Source organism: Octopus bimaculoides, chromosome 10, assembly GCF_001194135.2.
Source record: "Octopus bimaculoides isolate UCB-OBI-ISO-001 chromosome 10, ASM119413v2, whole genome shotgun sequence".
Classification (NCBI taxonomy): Eukaryota; Metazoa; Mollusca; class Cephalopoda; order Octopoda; family Octopodidae; genus Octopus; species Octopus bimaculoides.
In genome coordinates, this window is record NC_068990.1 from 78683258 (window position 1) to 78695316 (window position 12059).

The 12059-nt window shown below is 36.9% G+C and overlaps 1 protein-coding gene across 1 annotated transcript in view; it reads left to right on the plus strand.

Moving 5' to 3' along the window:
* Positions 1 to 9805: 9805 nt before the first annotated feature.
* The window catches only part of LOC106869531 (succinate--hydroxymethylglutarate CoA-transferase), a 41508-nt gene continuing 39254 nt past the window's right edge, over positions 9806 to 12059 (plus strand). The window contains exon 1 of the mRNA XM_014915305.2: positions 9806 to 10302. The gene's annotated coding sequence lies outside the window, so the exon portion shown is untranslated. The remainder of the gene's footprint in view (positions 10303 to 12059) is intronic.

The window sequence follows — 12059 nt, forward strand, 5'->3', positions numbered from 1 at the left end:
TCAGAACAGGCCATGGGCCCAGCCTCTCCTCTTCTCCCTTCTCTGCCCCCTAAGAAATCTTGGGAGGGTCAGAACAGGCCATGGGCCCAGCCTCTCGTCTTCTCCCTTCCCTGCCCCTAAGAAATCCTGGGAGGGTTAGAACAGGCCATGGGCCCAGCCTCTCCTCTTCTCCCCTCCTTGCCCCCTAAGAAATCCTGGGAGGGTCAGAACAGGCCATGGGCCCAGCCTCTCCTCTTCTCCCTTCCCTGCTCCCTAAGAAATCCTGGTTGTGTGGAGATCCTTTGGCTGATTCCTTTGTATGGAATTTGGTTCCTCAGATAAATAGATTCATTTATGTCACTATTTTCTTAAGAAAAGGCATAAACATCACCACTTCCTATTTTTCCTTCTGTGTAATTCATTCCTACAGCAATCAGTTCAAATGTATGATTTGGCAACAACACAAACATTTTATTTTAATCACATGAATGGAAGAGAAGCACCATTTTAGGTCTTTTTTATTTTCTATTTTGTTGTGTGGTAGTGACATGATGATGATTATGATGATGATGATGATGGTGGTGATGGTGATGGTGGTGGTGGTGGTGGTGGTGGTGAGGCAGTAGCAGTGATGATAACATTGATGACAGTTGTTATGGTGATGATGATGATGATGGGGACATTGTTGATTAGTGAATGGTGGTGGCGATGACTGTGTTGGGCTGTTATGGTGGGTGGGTGGGTGTTTGCATTTTGAAGGGTGATTTCGTAGTCAGTACAATAACAATAGCAACAACAAGAATCAAAGGCAGTAGCAGCTACAACAACAAGACAAACATCACAATATTTAACAAAAGAAAAAAAAAAAACTGAGCTTTAACTACAAAAGTACCCAGCTTGTCTCTCCTCTACAATCTTCATCTCACCACCCCAACCCCTATTCACAAACCTATCCACTCCTCCATCTAACAGCAGATCAATAAATCAATAATTGATCTTTCCTGCTGTAATCTGTTTTTGGAGAACTATGACCTGGGTTGGTGAAGCAATCACGTCACAGGCCTTGTGTATGTGTGTACATATATATATATATGTATGTGTGCATGTATATGACTATGTGTGTGTTTCATTATTTTAAATCTACTTCACTCAGCTGCCATCAGTTGGATGAGCCTGTTGTATAACCAACCATCAACCATCAACCACCTTAGTCTTTCATCCTCTCCCCGATGAGACCAAATTTCCTCAGATCAAATCTTACTCCTTTTCTTCCCACATCTTCCACTTCTTTGAGGACCCTTCACTCCATACACATCCCACATCTACATACAAACACTTACCTCTCCTCTCGACTTCATCTGATCCCTTTAATTCTTTCTCACTTTTAGCTTCTTATTTAGCTCCTTAAATGCACTACTTTATGAATCCAAACAAAATCACACATCCAAAACACTCAAATTTCTTTTGTACAGTGGACTTTCTTCATTTCCTGAATTAACACTGCAATCTCATTCTTAGGTCTTTTTAGCAGTGGAGTCCCCTCTGCTGCAGGGATTCAAGTCTGGTCCCTAGTTTGAGTACACCTTTCTCTTTTTCTTTTCCCTCCAACAAGTCTTGGAGGCCTTGAAAGCACTTTCAAAACCCTAACATCTTCTTTCTTTAATGTCCCTGTCTCAATACTGTGCAGTCTGTGACAAATTCAGTCCATCTTTTGCATAGCCAACACATTGAAATCTTGCTCCTCTGTCTGCATCTCAGAGATTCCACTGCAGTTTTTATATAACCAATACTTACGTAACCAATGACTCAGTGTTATGTTCCTACACATCAAGAAAGGTCACCTCCATATGGTATTGCAGTGTAACTAACATATTAGTCTTTGCCATGTTGATATTTAGGCCTTACAACTCGAGACAATGCTTCCATGTTTGGCACATTTTCTGCAGCCTTTTAACATATTCTGTTATGGGAATTGGGTCAAAAGTGTATTGGAACTCTAAAGGACAACCAGTTGTAAATGTTATAGACTTAACAACCACAAGAATTCAGGATAAATTCATTACAAATATCTCGATATAAATTAAATGTCTAAACTGTATAAACTAAATTGCCAAAACTAGAATTGTGACTGGCATTTTAGTATTACATTACATAACTCTTGGAAACTAATCACCAAGATCAAGTTTATTGGACACACACAAACACATCCTCATCATTTAACATCCATTTTTCATGATGGCATGGGTCGAACCATTTGGTAGGAGCTGCTGGTAAGGCTGGGGTTTGCACCAGACTCCATTTTCTCTTTTGGCATGGTTTCTACAGCTGGATGCCCTTCCAAATGCCAAATATAAGTACACATATAACATGTAAATACAATAGATATAAGAATATTTTGTGTATGCATGTGTGTAAATAACGATGTACACACACACACACACACACACACACACACACACACACACACACACACACACACACACACACACACACACACTAAAAGCTGAAAATTAAAGTTGAAAATAATCACTGAGACATATGACTAACTGTTTACAAAACAATTAATTATTATGATAAATTATTATTAATTATAGTAAATTATATGATTAAATATAATTATCAACCCCATTTCTAATGCACTTCACTGTTTCTTCTCTCTCAAAAAGTTTCCCTCCTAACTTAGACATTTCTCACAGAATCTTTTCTCAGGGTTTAACCCATCAATAAAGTTGCAGATATTTGGATGACTGACACTGATTGCCTGATTCAGGGTGCAATGCAAGCATTTACAGTTTGAGTGAGGAGAAGGAGGAGTCCTTGTCAATCATTAGTCAGAAGCACATTGCAAGTAATTAATGGAAATCAAGTTTGCAGGGCGCCACAGCCTTTGGCTGCTCTCTTTACAGGGTCTGAAAGAATTGCTCTTAAAATAGAACACAATAGATTTGGCAACAAAGCTGTCACCTGCTTGGTATGAGAATGAAGATGATGACAACAGCAACAACAACTACAACAGCAACAAGAAGCTAAGTCTACCTCCAATCCCATTAACAGGTCAGAATACAAAAGCAATGAAACTGCACACTTTGAGACTGAAACTGTTGTCATTTCTTAGATTTCAAACCTTTTGGTACAAGTTTTTAACCCATTTGACCCAAGCAGCATCAAAAATTTGACTTTGGAAATAATTAGAACCCATTATGGACTGCTTTTTGAAATTGGAATGAAATCCTTTTCAAGTAATCAATTTATATTTGTTTATCATTTGTGTTGAGTATTGTCTGCAAGTAAGGTGAAAATAGTCAAACTAACATTAAAACTGTTAGTTTGACTATGAAGAACTTATAAGCAGAGAAAATAGATTCAAATAGCAGCATGTTTTGTATGTTCCATGTTGTGACCAGTTCTTGTACTGTTTCATCTGTCAAAGAGATTCATCATTTGTCTGCCAATATTCCTGTTCTCTTCCATTCTTTTGTCCCATTGTCACACTGTAAGAAACTTTATATCACTGACAATATAAGGGAATTGCCCTGGAATAGAAAACCCAATATTTGTAAAGGAACAAAGACGATGGACTGGATGCAATCAACTTGGCTTCAGTATTTAAATATTTCTATTAAAAGGCCAATTAAAAATATACATACATTTGGACATACTCTCACACTTACACATGTCTGCATACCTACATTAATCCATACACATTAATCCATACACATTAATCCATACACATTAATCCATACACATTAATCCATACACATTAATCCATACACATTAATTTCATAGCTAAATACAACCCTGTTGTCCATAAGCTCATACAATGTAAATGCTGTCCTCCATATTTTTGCAACTTGACAAGTTACAAAAAGAATCATTTCTTATTTTTCTTTTTTGTCCATTAACCAAATTTCTGTCTTAGGATTATTTTCGTATTATGGATATCTTTCAATGTCCAGTTAATCTCATCAGCATCTTCAGACAACATTCAACTAATCAATTCCTTCATATTCTTATTTCTTTATTGTCCACAAGGGGCTAAACATAGAGGGGACAAACAAGGACAGGCAAAGGGATTAAGTCGATTACATCGACCCCAATGTGTAACTGGTACTTAATTTATCGACCCCGAAAGGATGAAAGGGAAAGTCGACCTCGACGGAATTTGAACTCAGAACGTAACGGCAGACGAAACCCCGCTAAGCATTTTGCCCGGCGTGCTAACGTTTCTGCCAGCTCACCGCCTTTCCTTCATATTCTATCATATTCCTTCATATTCTGTCAACCTAACCAACAGACTGAGGTCTTTATTATCAACAGTTGCTGTGACTGATGGTTATCTTAATCTTAACATAATTAATGTTGTGAGCATCAAAACTCTAATTAGAAATAACAATGAAATAAGGACAAAACAATAATTTACTCAGTGACTAGTTTTGTAATTATGGCAAGAGAAACAACTTGGGGGCATGTTTCAGTTTTATGAGTCCTCTTTAGTAAAGCATACACTCCATTGTCTTCGTAGAAATAAGGATTTATCTTTTAAAGAATATGTTAGATATTTATGTCTAAACACAAACAATATAATATAATGAGTTAATAGAGTCTAACATCGTTATTTTGGTAAATATAAAGAAATTTGTGTTAATTCAGCAGTAACCATATGTAGAGTTATTTCTCATATTAGTTGAAATGATTCAAGAAATATGAAAGATTGAGTTAATATTGTCTTTTTCTCACAAAATTATCATTTCTAATTGTATTTTTGATGCTGACTCAATTGATTATTTTAACACTAACTTCACTCTTGTTTTTCATTCAGACAGTATCTCTGGTTAATTATAATTAATCTTAGAGATGTCATTTATGAAATATGATTGTAAACATCGTAAACATTTCTGTTATCAACCTCTGCAGACACATTGCAACTAATAAGTCAACAACAACTCTCTCTCTCTCGCTTGCTCTCTCCCTCTCTCCCCCCCCCCTCTCTCTCTCTCTCTCTCATTAATGTTCACTGTTTGTGTTGATTCACTCCACATCTACTAAGTATATGTCTCTAGTTAAGATCTACAGATTGGTTTATTTGGTCAATATTTACAAACTCCGGTCCATTGATAGACAGTGATCAATGGAGTCGATAACTTTAGATTGTGATCATTCCACCAACCAATAACTGAAGACTTTGTCTCTTCAGCCAATATTTATTGATATTATATTTTGTATTTATGGAGGTACTATTTACAAACAGCCTGAATCTGACAGAAACAAAGAAATAAAATGCTTTTTAGGGCATGAAAACCCCAGAGTGAAATATTATTTTATGTCAATAGAAATACGTTTATTAAGAAGTAACCCAATATTTGAAAATCATCCAACCAAGTTTTTAGCTCAAGGTTACAACTGGGAAGTTTCTAAGCAGGTTTTACTTTCTCAGAGCTGGGATTACATGCAAACACAAACAATGTAAAAAATGTTCTCACACACACACACATACACACACACAGCACCCTAATTATGTTTTATTTAATCACTTGGTCAAAGGTTGAAGGGCAATGCCCTTGACCATTTTTCATGGCCTCGAACACAGCTGGTAGGGAGGAAAGAGGTCATTCTCAAACCAGAAATCTGGCTCAAATACTGTCCACATAACAGACTCCAGTAAATGCAGCCATGTTCCAGGTGAGGGTTTTAAACAGGTGGGGGTGGGGGATGAATTAAGTTTAACACACACAAACACACACACATTACTGTCAGTGCAACCATGTACACACACTAACTCTAACATGTCGTCTGCACTAACCGGTATTTATTCACACACACACACACACACACATGCCCACACACTATGCATATATAATACCTCACACAAGATAATAGTATTTCTCTGTTAATGTAAAGTGAAATGTTGTCTTGTGTAAAGGGACAGCTGGTATTTGATATAAAAAAAAGAGATGTAAAGACAAAAACTGTCCTCTTTTTACACAAACACCAAACACACAAAGAGATTGTCCCCCCCCCATGCACAAATACGCAAACAAACATATATGCATTCATATACATACTCACAAACACACACACAAATATTTTATCCCTACACTCATTTAAGACACACATACACTCATTTAAGACTGAAGAACCCTTAGTGTCTTTGCAAAGATTTCATCCCTTTTTAGCTCAAATGTTACAGTTGGGTGGCATATTGAGAACCCTGTGCCACTTCTAATGTCACAGCTCTGTGACACATTTGGAAGCTTGTGTCACAGCTGTGTGACATGTTAAAAACTTTGTGTCACCCTTAATGTCATGTGACTGTGACTTAAGAGGAGACACATTATAAAAAGATGTGAGAAGACACTGAAAGAGATTTAATCTTTAATTTGTACAATTCCACTTGATATAAAAAGGATATTTTAGGTTTGTGTGGAAAATGAACCCATCGTTTATCTATCTACATCAGTGGTTCTCAACTGGGGTCATCATGACCCTTGGGGTTCATATAAGATTTTGTTGTTAAGGGTTTGGTGAAATAATTTGGTTATTTTCCCTCCCAAAATGCATGGCAGTACACCTGTCCACAGCCAGCTTAAGTTGCTGGTCCATGATCCATTGTTGCATTGTGTCCAGGTCCAATTTCAGGAAAGATCTATAGTGTTCAGGATCTGACCTTTTTATCTCAAGGTACAGCTTGATGTCATCTGCATATTTCAGCACTGTGGCATTCTTTAAGTTGGTATCTATGTTATTAATGTACGCAACAAACAAAAGGGGACCAAGAACAGATCCCTGTGGTACACCAGATGATATCTCATAGGGTGAAGAATGCTGTCCTAGAACTGTGACCACCTCTTTTCAGCTGAGAATGGACTCCAACCAGTTTAAAAGATCATCTTTCACACCCATTGCAGAAAGTTTTGCCATAAGTCTTTTGTGTGGCACAGAATTAAAAGCTTTAGAAAAGTCAAGGTAAACAACATCCACCCATGAACTGCCATCAGTGACTCGGGTGATGTCTTTAAGAAACTCAATAAGTTGATCACAGCAGCTAAAGTTAGGGATAAATCCAAACTGTGAGGGGCGGATAAGGCTGTGAGAATTCCAGAAATTCCAGAACAGTGTTTCTCTGGCACAGGATTCCATTAGTTTGGCAATGCAGCTAATAAGATTGACTGGACGATAGTTGACAAGTGTTGACCGATTTTGAACAGAGGAATGACACTCACAGTTTTCCACTGCTCTGGAATATCATCACCGTTATTAAGGCAGAACTGAAAGAAGAGTGAAAGCTGGTGCAGAAGAAAGTACCCACCACGTTTGAGAAGCAGGTACGTAACATTATCAAGACCATGGAGGCATAGTTGCATTTATTCTTAACTAATATTAATTATAATCTAGAATTAGAGGTCAACTTTCAGATATTTTACATGACATGGGAGATAACTCGCATTAAAATTTTGGTAATTTTTCTGTTATCTCCACGAGAAAATGACATTTTTTTTTTTAAAGGGAAAGAAAATGGTTTATAAAGACAAATGGTGGCAAGTTATCATTTTATGAATTCATTAAATATTTCATTATTTACTGATAAATAACTTATTTGATGAAAAGTAAAACAAAAATAAAATAATTTTATCAGAGCTATATCAAAATCCTTTAAGCTATAAAGGAATATAAAAAAACTATTTATGTAAATGAGTTTTCACTAATTTATTATTATTTGTGGGCAGTTAATTAGTTTGTGTCATGGAGTTTTAAATCTTATCAACAGATAAGATTGTTATTGTTGCTGTTGTTGCTACTTGACTGCAACATCTACAATAATGGCTGTGTTCTATTTTCCCTGCTTATTTTCTCAGGTCAGGATTGAAGATCTCTGAGTAACAGAAATACCTTTGAAGAGCCTACAGAAAACATTTTCTGACTCCTGCCATTATCCTCTCATCTTAGTACTAACCAACTCCCTCAGGATGCTGTTTTCAACGACACCATTAAATGTGGTTTGGATGCAACCAGTTTTCCATCACAGGGTTAGACTGTGGAGTGGCAAAAGACTGAACAGCTCCCCGCCCACTCTTCCCATTCCTAGGCAGCAATCTTTAATCTAGAATGTAAACTACGATGAGAATTTCTCCAGCAACAACAACAACTGCTGTCATATCCAATCTTTTTTGCTGGATTGGCCGAGGACCTTAACTGGCTGCTCTGATAGGTTTCTTCTTGATCTTACAACACTAGAAATGTCCATCGTTCTGGGATGCTTACTTAGTTTGATCAGAGTAGCAAGGTTACATGGAGGCTGTAAGGTGTAGTAGCTCTTTTAAGGAAGCACCTTCCTTGATATTCTTGGGTTAGGAGTTTGCTGTTTTCTTTGCCAGGACCATAAAACTTACCATCCATTCACTGTGATATAATAACCACATAAAAAAAACATACCAGGATTTTAAAGCTATTGTTTTATTTATTTTATTTTATGGTATCAATAACATAATGGAAGTAGAAGTTATGAAGGATGATATATATTGACTATTTCTTTACTGTTTCATTGCCTTTTCTGTTGTGCATCTTTGGTTACCTCTCAGTTTGAACAGCTACTGTCTCTCAATATTTACATTCTTTATATCTTGTATTATCCTATGAGCTGTAAATATAATTAAATTTAAAGAAGGGAAATAACAGATAATTTATTGCCAAATTGAAGGTTGTTGATAATAACAGATAATTTATTGCCAAATGTAAAAAGGCTCTCTTCAAGCTCTGGAATATTTTACAATAAGATTTATAAGGCAGTAATATATAGAGTGACAAATGAAAAATGAAGAAAGATTTTCAACTACAAATAACATCACTTCCTTCCATTCGTCCTTGAATTGGCAGCTCAGCTGTAACTGTCCCATCTTTGTGCCTGACATAATGGATTCAGTCTGTTTTACGTTTTGATTAAAATCTTTTTTTATTTTATTAAATCTAGTAGATAGGTTCCCCTATAACACGTATTAGGAGGGCTGTTCTGTAATACTTGAAAGTTCAACATCATTCTACTTGACATCTCAATATTATTGTAGTTGCCATCGACATTGGTGTCAGAAGCAAGGTCATTGTATTTGACATCAACAAAGCCTGTCACTGTGGCTGCTACAAGAACCTACTTGCCTGGCTGACATTCAGTGATATTCGTCCCCCTGTTGGGATGTACCATTGCAGTGTGCTCTAATGAGCGTTCTCTGATTCAATGTCTCAGTCCTGATGTACCTTATGGCTTGTTTATGTCACTCATGCTATTCCTTCTGTGCATTTACAATTCTTTTTCTTCTAATGACACTTACTTATGTTCAGATGAAGCCATCTTCATTCCTTTTTCCCTTTCCACATACAGACATCAACCACAGGAAAACTTACCCTACGCCCATGTTAAACGTGTATTGACGCCAGGAAACATCTTCCAATGAGGGACATTTTCCAATGAGGGACATTTTCCAATGAGGTGATGCTATTACATCTTTCAACAATACCAAAAATAATCAGAGTTCGTATCGAGGAAACGATGTTATATTCTCACCATCTGTTATCAGGAATAAATTCACAATTAACCCTAACCTCCTATAATTACTACAAATGCAAAGGGATTCACAATTAGTAAGGAACTCTTTGGTGTAGTTAAAAAGATGATGATAATGGCTTCTCTCATTGTAGGAAAATAAGACAACCAATGTCTTTTAAAAGTAGTAATGATACATTCCTATGGTGTAAATAGTCCGTGGAAAGGGAATGGCAAGAGTAAGAGTATGTGTGTGTGTGTGTGTGAGAGAGAGAGAGCCGTTTCACAGACAACAAAGTTAGAGGTAATAAGAAAGATTGAAAATTGTTAATTAAGAAAGAAGGCAAAATATGAACGATGATGACAGGCAAGATTTTCGATTAGCTAGAATAAGAAAACAGGCCAGAAGAGAAAATATGATTGAAGAGAATAAGGCAAGTTTTTGGTTTGCCAGATTCTGGTATAATGACCCTCCTGCGAATAGAACAAACAAAATTACCAAGAGACTAATCAAATGACTTTTGGAGGAAACGATTGGATATTATTACGGAATGGGGAGGTATTAGCGATTGACACTGTACCACGAAAATATTTGTGGAGTACCCACGGTCATTTCAAGTTCGACTTAAAATAAAAAATATATAACAAGAAATCTAACTCTGTGCCAGGTTGAAGTCATTAAGAGTTACGTCCCATTTCACAGCAGAAAATGGCGCCAACGTCTCTCCGGCTTTTCAAACTGTTTCCCTCTGTTGGGACCTTTAACCCGTTTCATGTCCGATACTGCTCAGGTATATATACCGGCATTTACTCATCTCTTTTATCAATATAGAAATCAATGTATAGAAAAAAGCCAACTGTCTTGTACCGTCTCAGATTCATCCATAACACAAGATAAACATCGAAGGTTGTTTTAGGGACAACTTGCCGCCAACCGAGACCTTAAATCGGTTTCGATTCCCCAAAACCATTTCCCTTTATTTGTGTCACTTAAATAATTATAAAATGTCATCCTTCTTATATGATAAAATCATTATCCCGTTGGAGCCGATCTACAGAATTTATTGATTAGCGTTGTTAATGAAATAAGTAGGAGCACCCCGCCTCCGGCAATTTCTCGTTCCCTGCAAATTCAAAGCGTTGTCCATAAATAGGGATTCGGGTATAATACTCGAATATATAATCTAGATTGCCTTGGAATTTCAGCTTTTAATGAATTCTGTTTCACAAGTATTCTATGAAGGATCCTCTATAAAGTCACTAGACTTGCTAGAAATAGCAGTCAAATCTCCCTCAAATTACACTCCACCGTTTTGGAAAAGAAATGAAGAATACATTGGATAACAAAGCCTTAGATACACTATTCCTGAAAACCAGACTAGATGTTTTCTTATGGAATATCTTTAACCATAAGTTTGTTTAATCTCAAACATTAATTACCCTTGAGAAAGACACGTAACATCATCCCTAACCCAAGACATCCGTGGCCTTGTACCTATTTGCAACGACGTTTTATGTTCTGAGTTCAAATCCTGCCGAAGTCTGGTTTTTATGGTGGGAAAATGAGGGCTGATAAATAATATATTTGTGAAATGGTTTCCAATTTTGGGACAAGGCCAGCAATTTAGGGGGAGGGGCAAGTCAGTTACATCGCCCCTAGTGTTCAACTGGTACTTATTTTATTGCCTCCGAAAGGATGACAGGCAATGTCGATTCTGGTGGCATTTGAACTCAGAACATAAAGACGGACGAAATGTTGCGAAGCATTTTGTCTGGCGCGCTAACGATTCTGCCAGCTTGTCACCTTATAACAGTGAAATATTGGTCAATTGTATCAATTCCTTCCTTTAAATTTTGGGGGATAATGCAGAATCGCACCCCTCCTGGAAAAATGCATTTGTTTGAAAAATATATTTCGGATTCCTACGTTTTAGATGTTGGAGATTACAAATATACAAAAAAGAAAATTTTAAAAAAAATTTTTAATCCCCCCCCCCCACATTTTAAAATTTTGAACTTTTTCGAAATTTTTTTAAAACCACCTTTTCCAAATTTAAAATGCCCACCTCAACCTCCCCTTCCCCCAAATTTTAAATTTTTCAAATTTCACCCCGCCTCTCCGGCAGGTGAATTTTTTTCCCCACGAGAGTTCTGGACCCCAGTTATGAACTCATTTGTATGCAGCCAATCAGAGCTCAACTACCAAACTAGTATCCACCTAGTCACGAAAATACTCTGGTTGAAAGTTCAGTGGAAAATGTGTGTTATAGCAAAATCTAATTGTTTTAAACAGGTTTATAAAGGTGACACATGTGAAATTTAGTGTAAAAAGTGAATGGAGAGCTGCTCCCAGATGATGCCATAAGTGTTGCCAATTTGTGTAATTTACCAGAAAATGTAAATGAGTGTAGTTTCCCAAGTTTTTGACTGATTTTGTACCTTCCTAATTCAAAATGTTGGTGTTGATCTGGAAACATCGTAATCAATATGGCGTTGTGTCGTATTGCACCCTCCTTGCATATATCAATGGGTACCTGCAGTATCACTA